Here is a 10,313-nt window from a genome sequence, read left to right on the forward strand (position 1 = left end):
ATATGATTCAAGTTCTAGATTGCAGTACTGCCCAATAGAACTTTGTGTGATAATGGAAATGTTCTATGTGCTGTCTAAAAACTAGCCACTAGCTACATGTAGTTATTAAGCACTTAAAATGTGGCTACTACAACTAAAGAACTGAGTTTTAAATTTTATATTTTAATTAATCTAAATTTAAATAGCCACATATGGCTGGTAGCTACCAGTTTTGTCAGCACAATTAGAGCTAGAATATCAGAACCTTCTCCACCAAAGAAGTTATTTTTCCTCTAAATGCTTCATGTTAATGACTCTAAAATTTGCCCCAAGACAAAATACTTGCTTGCAAAGAAACACTTTACATGTCTTTGTGTCTTAGTATTACAGGTAGTGTTCCATTTTAATAAAACAAAAATCGGTTTATTATATTCAAAGATCTTTGAATTGAGGCTTATTTCAATAACTAAAAGTCCGTGGTACATGAATAGACAGACCAACCAACAGAACAGAATAAAAGGTCCAGAAATAGACCCCTAAAATATAAGGAAATTCAATATATAATAAAGTGGTATCTCAAGTCCCTTGAGGAAAAGACAGATACTAATTAACAGCATTGGGATGTGTAAACATACATATGGGAAAACATAAAATCGAATCCGAGTGTTACAGCTCTTTTAGAATTTGTCTAGCAGGTTTTCCGGTCGTCACCAAAAGACCCCATAAAAGAAAAAAAAAAAATGAATCCGGTACTCATACCATATACTAGGGTATACTCTAAACTAATCAGCTGAAAAAAATGGGTGATTTTACTTAAAATCTGGAAGGATGGAAAACCCTTCTTATTTAACTGTAAACAAAAACACCTTTGCATCACAAAAAGTACCAAAAAAATTAACAAAATTTTAAAAACAAATATTTTTGCCTTATATTGGAAAGGCCTACCTAAGTCCACGGTATATAAGGAGCTCTTTAAAAACGAAATCTGCTGTCTTCCTCACAACAGAGAATGCAGAAAAGAAACACACAATTTTCAAAAAACATAAAGCCAAATGGTCTTAAACATATGAAGATGATATGAACCTCACTCATAAGGAAAATGCAAATTAACACCTGCAATTTTGACCATATACTCTTATTGGTGAGGCTATGAAGAAATATCCTCTATACTCTCATACACTGCTGATGAAAAATACAAATGATACAACCCCCATGGAGAGGAATTTTGTAATATACAACAATATTACACATACATTTATCAGTCCCACCTCTAAGAATCCACCCTGAAAATTTGTGGGTACAAATATTCAACTAAATATTCAAAAATATATTCCTGTGGTGTTATTTATAAGGGCAAAAGACTGAAAACAATCTGGCTGTGCATCAAAAGGGGCTAACTGAATAAACTAAGTACAGCCACATAATAGAATACTACGCATCCATTAAAAAGAATAAGGAAGATCCCCAAGCACTAATATGAATTAATATCCAAGACGTTAAATATACTGTTAGTGAAAAAAGTAGGCAGAGAACAAGCAAAACACAGCCTTTTGCTACCTTTTGTGACATGAAGAAGAAATATATATATATATATACACACACACACACACACACACACACATATATATACATGGGCCAGGTACAGTGGCTCACACCTGCAATCCTAGCACTCTGGGAGGATTGCTTGAGGTCAAGAGTTCAAGACCAGCCAGAGGCCGGGCGTGGTGGCTCACACCTGTAATCCTAGCACTCTGGGAGGCCGAGGAGGGTGGATTGTTTGAGCTCAGGAGTTCGAGACCAGCCTGAGCAAGAGTGAGACCCCATCTCTACTAAAAAACATAGAAAGAAATTAGCCAGACAACTAAAAATATATATATAAAAAATTAGCTGGGCATGGTGGCACATGCCTGTAGTCCCAGCTACTTGGGAGGCTGAGGCAGTAGGATTGCTTAAGCCCAGGAGTTCGAGGTTGCTGTGAGCTAGGCTGACGCCACGGCACTCTAGCCCGGGCAATAGACTGAGACTCTGTCTCAAACAAACAAACAAATAAAAAAAAAAAGACCAGCCAGAGCAAGAGAGAGACCTCATCTCTACTAAAAATAGAGAAATTAGCCGGGCTTCGTGGTGCGCACCTGTAATCCCAACTACTCAGGAGGCTAAACCAGAAGGATCACTTGAGCCTAGGAGTTTGAGGTTGCAGTGAGCTATGGTGACGCCACTGCATTCTAGCCGGGGTGACAGAGTGAAACTGTTTCAAAAAAAAAAAAAAATAACACATAACAAAACATTAATTTTTAAATCTAGTTATGTCTATTATTTTAATTTCTCAAAATAAAAAATTTTAAGTCATTACATACAGAATGATCACAATTTAGGGTATATTTAACATGTATGTATGTACACACACACACATATATCTGTGACTGGAAGCAATTATCATTGGGTCATGGGATTATGGTACCATTTTCTTCCTTGCCCTTTGCTAAATGTCTCAAATTGCAAGCAATGAACATTACTTTTATAGTTAGAAAGAAATTACTCCAAAAAAATCTACTTTTACCAGAAATGTTTCAAAGTACTCATCATAAAACAATTTCAAAATTAATACCTGTTTAAGACTGCTGTTAAATATCATTCACTACAGAAGCAAAGATGATCAAAGATGCCATACCACTTCTTTTAAAATAAGGTAGTTTTTCCCTTTCTTAACATGTTTTGAGTTCAACTAACATGAACAGCTATCTACATGTATGTATATTTATAAATAATGCACACATACTATCATACCAGTATTATCTACACAGAACATATATATGAAAAATAGAAATGAAAAAAGGATATAGTAAAAAATAAATATAATAGAAGTTCTATTGTTTTCTTCATGTTGCACAAGGAATAAGTTTTTCATGCACTCCTAGAAGTACATGCAACCCACTACGGGAATCACTGGAATAAACCACTCAGAATCAGGAGACTTGGGAATCTGTATACTAGTCCTTCCTACTATCAGCCAACACCCTTCATCAAAATTAGTTAGGGGGCTTGATTTGCACTTCAGTTTTCTCTTCTGAAATTTAGAATGTTAATGATGTTAAAGTTACTTACAGTATTATGGTTTTTATAACCCCACTAGTCTTAAATAAATATTCTCTTAAAAGAAACACAGTCCATTTGAAAAATTCAACAAGAAGGAACTAAGAGTGCCCCACACTTAGGCATCATACAGGAAGTTAAACCCTTTTTAAAAAAAACTATAAATGAAAAGAAGAAAAAAGAAAAAAAGAAAACTCTAAATGAACAAATAAAGAGCTGAAAAGAGCAGACTGCCTTGCCTTCTAGATGTGAGAAAAATCAAATTCAACCCCACAGTGTATAAAACTAAACTGTCTTGAATGAAATAATTACCTTTAAAATAATTCAGCACTATCTGTATGCCCATCCAAAAATGAGAAAATCATAAAAAACATTTGTTGCACAATTTTGCGCCCATGATTCTTTCTCAGGTATCTGAGCTTTAAAATTTATTTTTACGCTGACATTTCATATAGTCTACAAATAGAAAACTTAGGATAATTTTCTACCCAACTGCTATAAGCAATGATAGTGAAAGATCTTAAAGGGAATAGTCCAAATAATAAAAATAAAATGTTTTTATTTTTTTAGAAGTAGATGGCCATATCCCAATAGGTCACTTTTAAAATGCCACACCATCTCTCTCTTCAATCTAGTCTTTTTTCCCTTTTGTCTACTTCTCTACCTACATTCAAATTACATAGAATTCCAAATACTAGCCAATGGATGCCAAGATGAAAAATGAGAAAAAGAGCTTCCTATTGTTCAATGCTTACTAGAATAAATAAAAAGAAAAGAAAAAGAAAAAGCTTTTAATTTACAATGGAGTCATATTGGCAAGGCTGTACACAGTCATCTGAACTTGTTCCTTCCAAATAAGACAGGCAGATGTGAATGTAAATTTAACTGATGAATGTGTTTCAAAATCCCTGGAGATATAGGGAGTGGGGGAGAAGGAGAAGATGATGCCAGCATGCTTATTTTCCGAGCATAAACACAGACCCAAGTGCTAACTTAAATTCATACATCATGTTACTATTTACATAACACCTTTATATACTTTATTTCATTTCATCCTGAAATCCCTGACAATTGTGTTCTATACACATTTTTCATATGAGGAAACAAAGGCTCAGAGAGGTTAATATTAATGTCATAGAGCTAACAATGGGCTTTAAACTCTGATCTAAATGATTCCAAATAAGGCACTCCAAGAAGAAAAGTATGATTACTACTTAAAATGACCTTAGAAAAGTATTATTCATAGTTTCTAATCAAGTACTTCAATCAGTGATTCACTATGACAGACTCTCACTCCCAGCTAAATACTAAATGTTAATTTCAGTTTATCACCAAAAATACTAATGTACCACTAATTTCAACTACAAAGATTAAAATAAGTACCATGTAATCAGATACTTTACATTTTTTTAAAGAATAACATAAACTATTAATAGGGTGAAGAAAGATGTTTTTATTGGCAAAGACACAATCTTCAGAAATCTCCTGTGACATAACGGCACATATTTGATATAAAATCTTTTCTCTTTATAGTTTACTATTTTTTATAATTCTTATGAATACTATATTTCAGTATTCTTCAATATTGAGTATTTAGGTTAAAACTAATTATTTATTGTTTTTTATTTATTTTTTAAGTTTCTACTATTTCAAATACTCAGCTCATTGTTTTCTTGCCTACAACTAACATTTACCAAGCTCTTAATCCTCTCCCAGAGAACATCTCTTTGAATTCTGATTGTTCATCTTCCATTTCCAAGTTCTAGATTACAACTATCTTAGCAAGGTAGGTCCCAAAGTAAACCAGAGCAAGCCATATTAGGGGAAATGCAACATTAGCTTGAACCCCATAAAGACTCTACTAAAAAGAAAAAAAAAATTCTTAATAGTTCTTCCTCCATTAGCAAAATCTGTAACTAACTTCTCCCCATACACACACTTTCAGTTCAGAACCAACAAAGAAATAAAATAAAGGAGTCAGACAGATGAAGACAAAAATGTAACTGAATTAAATGGGCATACACCTTATTACTTTGATTATAAATTAAACTTACCCACTTAGAACTGTTCCATTTCCTTCTCCCTCATAGGAGTCCAGCCTGCTCAGAAAAGCATACAGATGACTAGAGAATGTATTATCCTAAGAATTGGGAGTTCCAAAAATGAAACCAGAAGGCACTGAGAAAAAGTATACTCAACCCGTTCTCCTAGTCTCACTTAATCCTCCTTTGGGAAGGTATCTCAGCGATGCAAAGAAGAGGGAAGTTATTTCCAAGAGAGAACTTCCTATTTACAAGTCATGGTAGAAACATGGGAAGAGGAAAATGATAGTTCCCCCTTCAACAAGCAAAATCTCAGCAAGTGTAAAACAAATCCCTCAGGAATGTATTTAAAACTCTCAAACAAGAGCACCTCACAAACATAATATACATCTGCTATTTCACCTCCTGTTCCAAAGAGAGGCAGAGATTGGATGAAGAGCTATTAGCCTAGGTTGACCTGAGAAGACGGGGCTAAAATGAAGAAAATCAAGTCTGCAAAACAGTCCCGATTAAAAACCCAGTATTTGGCAGGGCACAGTGGCTCACGCCTGTAATCCTAGCACTCTGGGAGGCTGAGGCAGGAGGATCGCTTGAGCTCAGGAGTTCAAGACCAGCCTGAGCAAGAGCAAGACCCCATCTCTACTAAAAGTAGAAAAAATTAGCTGGGTGTGGTGGCATGCATCTGTAGTCCCAGCTACCGGGGAAGGTGAGGCAAGAGAATCACTTGAGCCCAGGAGTTTGAGGTTGCTGTGAGCCATGATGACAACATAGCAACTCTAGCCTGGGCAACAGAGCGAGACTCTGTCTCAAAAAAAAAAATATATATATATATATATATATATATACACACACACACACAGTCTTTGCATGAGTTATGAGTTATGATAAATTTAGTCATAAAAGGCAGACCTCTTTGTAAAACTGCACAACAAACAAAAGGATACTTAACCATTTCATCTTCCTTTTCAAAACTCTCTCCGTCAAGTAACCTCCTCTTTCACCCTTACCCCCAGTGAGGACCCTCAACTTTGCCCTCTATATACCTAAGTACTAGGTCTGACCTCTAAAACTCCCAGTCCCCACAGCCCAACTAGGTATGAATCAGATTATGTGATTAAAGTACTTCATGTTAATGGGTCAATGAGGTTTAATCCATAAGGTTCAATTCCACAAATGTCATTAAGCTCTACTATGTCTAAAACACAAAGTTTAATCAAAGTATCTATTCTCCTTATAAGAAAAACTAGCTAACCCAAATCAATTTTTTAATGGACGTTGTAAGGAAGAGGCACAAGAGTGCCCGCTTCCTATCACACTTTCCCCATCCCATTTCTTTCCATCCAGTTGCCAAACCCCTCCAACCCCAACTGCCAGGGAATAAAATCCAAGGAAGGGATCAATATTTCTTCCAGTAAAAGTCAATAACTAGGAAGGCAATGCGGGGTAGCACAGCAAACAATAAACATTCAAATCCTACAATGCATTGTACAGAGTCTCCTGGATTCAATTTTACACATTAGGGGCAAGTACAATAAAAAGCTTCTAAATAAATCAATTTCCCTACAAGATACCTATAAATCAGCTTTGCTCAGAACTCTGAGTTTATTAAACTATAAATACTGAGAGGTTTTTTTCCTTCAGTTATGTTCACAGCTAAAACATTAATAGTAAATACCAGTTCAATTTGTCCTACTATATTTAAAGGCTATTAAACTTAACTATTGGTTTCAAGTAGACTTGACATTTTCCCCAACTCTCTCTAAAGTTTGAAATTCCAAACTAATTGACATATTTGCTTTAAATCTTTTTTCCAGTTGTAAAATTTATTAATTCTATATCAGAGCTCCTAAACTAGAGAGCACAATACAATTACAGATAGGTTTGGGTTTGACTGGGCCACATGAAGTTATTCTTAATTGTTTTAACTAGTTGTATTTTTAAAAATCAAGGGGCTACACAAAAAAATCTAGACTTCCTGTGTTCTCTTGAGAATGCTGAAGACTGGGCCCATATTCATAATATTGCACTAATCAGGCAGACCTGAGAACTGGATGTCCCTCTTAAATACCACATAAACTCTCCAGTGCATTTCACTCATCTTCATTATCTGGCTAGTACATGAAGGTATGCAAGTTTGCTACTCCTAACCTATCCCTTTGAAAGGTACATAATATTTTCCATATCACTTCCACACATACTACACTAAGTAACCTCATGTGAAAAGCCACAAAGCAGATCACAGTAGTTTGCAACTGCAGTTAATAATAAAAAAATTCACAAGGCTTAGAAGAAAAGAGGGTGACAAAGAACAAAATTCAGATTGGTAGAAAGATAACAAGTCCATCTGCAGGTAAAAAGTCCATCTGAAAGCTTTTCTGGAAGTGAGAAAAAAAGGTGAAAATGCAAAATTGTTGAGACAGTGAAAGTTTTCTGGATTGAACACTATGCTACTCTAAGTTCCTTATCACACTCCATGCTTCAGAACCTCCTCTCCTACTTTCTCTTTATGTATAAGAATAACAAGTCAATAAACTCTAAGAAATGTTTGGGGAAATTTATGAAACACATTTACACCTTCAAAAATCTCCTCGGAGCTGGAGCCGGGCGTGGTGGCTCACGCCTGTAATCCTAGCACTCTGAGGGGCTGAGGCGGGAGAATCGTTTGAGCTCAGGAGTTCAAGACCAGCCTGAGCAAGAGCGATACCCTGTCTCTACTGAAAAAATAGAAAGAAATTAGCTGGACAACTAAAAATATATATAGAAAAAATTAGCCGGGCATGGTGACACGTGCCCTACTCAGGAGGCTGAGGCAGGAGGATCGCTTGAGCCCAGGACTTTGAGGTTGCTGTGAGCTAGGCTGACGCCATGGCACTCTAGCCGGGGCAACAGAGTGAGATTCTGTCTCAAAAAAAAAAAAAAAAAAAATCTCCTCACACACTTTTTTTATAGTCTTAATCCACTATCAAATCCTTTCCCAAATATGTTCTACTGCTTTCTGCTTTATATTCAAATGACAACTGCAGTCCTGGGTTTCAGGCCTGGACTTCAGCACTAAATGGGCTCTCCAGTACAGAAACTATTTTGGCCCTATGGTTGCATTCTTTAGTACGCCTTTTATTCCAATTTCTAGTCTCCTTCATTCAAAATTTATCCCTAATCCCCTCTCTAAAACATTTTGATCAAATTTGTGTAGTTGTGGGGGGCGGGGGGAGGAAGGGTGGGAAAGAACCCAATTGTCCAAATAAAATCAATATCCTGTGCTGCTTCATTTAGATTGTTAATTCTAATAAAAAGCATGAAGGACTCTGAAAGATAAAAAATGTGTAAAATAATTTTCTTTGCTAAGTGCACAAAGGACAAGCAAGTGAAGCTCTATCTTTAGCATGTCTGGACTAGTGACTTCTCATCATGGCCTCAGAAGTAGGAAATCTGTGAGACCCAGGAATGGTCACACTGGCCCACGCTAACAAATTACTAAAGGATGTATCACCTCTCCCCACCCCATTCCCAAAAATCAGGGTGTCAGGGGACTTGTGCCTGAAGAAGAAAGAAATCGGAACCTGCAAGTTTGGGAAAAACAAAGCTTTACCATACGTGATACGGCTACAGCATAAAACCACGCAGCACGTTACTGGGGTCTCACCTCTCTTCACCCAAAGGGAGAGCACACACCACCTTACCCCTATTGTGATGCGCCCTCCTCAGGATGTCGCTGCGTTAGCCCAGATATGACAGGAAAGGGGCGGGGCACAGGGTTACTCTGCCCTGGAAGGGAAGGATGAGGGTATCGCCTTCATCCCTGGGGAAAGGCCTCCGGACTCCCAACCCAAAAGCAGCACCCTCGAAACCGAAGTCCCATCCCTGCCTCCCTGAATTGAGTACCCGTGGTCGGAGCCCAAAATGCCACCTCGGTCCCCTAGCAGGGTCCGGCCGCCCAGACCACGGCCAAAGCAGCCGGTCTCTCATGCCCACATTCGGCCTCCGCCCCTTTCCTCCTTCGCCCCCGCCTAGCCCAACCTCCCGCGCCGCCCCCACACAGTTCCCCAACAGAGTCCAGTCGCCCTCGAACCTGCAGTCCTCCTTAAATGTCCACTGAAAATCAAAGCAAAGGCCGAGGCCAGCGACACCTCCGCTTCCTCCTCAGCCGGATCCCTCAGGAGGAGTCTGTGGAGGCTGCCACTCCAGCGGCAGCCGCTACCAGAGCCGCCCGGGCAGGTTGCAGGCCGGCTCCTCAGACTCTTCTCGCGAGAGCCCGCAAGCTAAAAAGGCGAGGCTAACTTCGTTCTCGCGAGAACGGTGGCTCCCCGCCCAGGAGTGGGCGGGGCCCTGGGTGCGATGGCAGTTGAGGGAGCGGCAGCCTAGGCTGGATGCTCAGCCTTCGGGCTGGCGGACTGAAAGGAAGGCTCAGCGCCACCCCTTCTCACAGGCATCAGCGCGGGATCCACCTCTAGCCTCGAGCCTGAGTGCTGAGAGCAGTTGCCCCCAAACCTTTAAATCCCACGTTTTCCCCTTGACTTCCTGTCACCGTTAGAAAAAAGCGGACATCGTCTCCAGCCCAGAGTTGGAGAAGTACCTCTGGGACTCAGTTTGTTCGGGGAAAGCGTTTGCCTCGACTGAGCAGACTCCAAAATCGCCTCTGCCGGATCAGCTAGCAGGCATCGACCGGCTGGAGGTGATGAGAGGTGTTCGTCGTGAGTGGCACCCTCTATTCCCTGGAGTCCATCGCTGCTTATTTTTAAACGCTCGGTTGGCGAGAACCGGTGTGCCAGTTGAAACTCCTGCAGTTTGGCCGCCCTGTGAAACATCGAGAGTAAACTGGCTGGGATATGCTCCTTGAGGGCAGAAAGTCGCCAAGCAACAGTTTCAGTCATTCACCAACACTGAGCCCGCCATATGCCAAATGCTGGACCAAAAAAAAAAAAAAGACATGGTCTCTGCCCTTGAAGTTTACACACTGCGGGGGACATCTACACGAAAATAGATAATCCCATTAATCTGGTATACAAACAAAGCTGCTCCAAGTGAGCTGTGAGAGCAGAGAGGGAGTAACCACTGGTTCTACCTGCCATATTGAGGAAGACTTCACGAGGGAGTGACATTTGAGCTGAATATTAAGGATGACTAAGAGTTCTCCAGTTTAGACAAGAGAGAGAAGGGTGTGGCAAGGATAGGAAGCAAAGAGGAAGAGGACCTAGTTTG

General features: G+C 39.2%; 1 protein-coding gene and 1 non-coding gene across 2 annotated transcripts in view; one reads left to right on the forward strand and one right to left on the reverse strand.

The window, feature by feature from the left end:
* The window catches only part of BTBD10 (BTB domain containing 10), a 75,093-nt gene extending 65,787 nt beyond the window's left edge, over positions 1-9,306 (reverse strand). Inside the window, exon 1 of the mRNA XM_069469612.1 lies at positions 9,176-9,306. The gene's annotated coding sequence lies outside the window, so the exon portion shown is untranslated. The remainder of the gene's footprint in view (positions 1-9,175) is intronic.
* On the forward strand, positions 641-702 carry LOC138385574 (U7 small nuclear RNA). The gene has a single exon (XR_011233797.1). It is a non-coding gene; the product is annotated as a U7 small nuclear RNA (small nuclear RNA).
* Positions 9,307-10,313: the final 1,007 nt, after the last annotated feature.

This window comes from Eulemur rufifrons, chromosome 6 (assembly GCF_041146395.1).
Source record: "Eulemur rufifrons isolate Redbay chromosome 6, OSU_ERuf_1, whole genome shotgun sequence".
Classification (NCBI taxonomy): domain Eukaryota; kingdom Metazoa; phylum Chordata; class Mammalia; order Primates; family Lemuridae; genus Eulemur; species Eulemur rufifrons.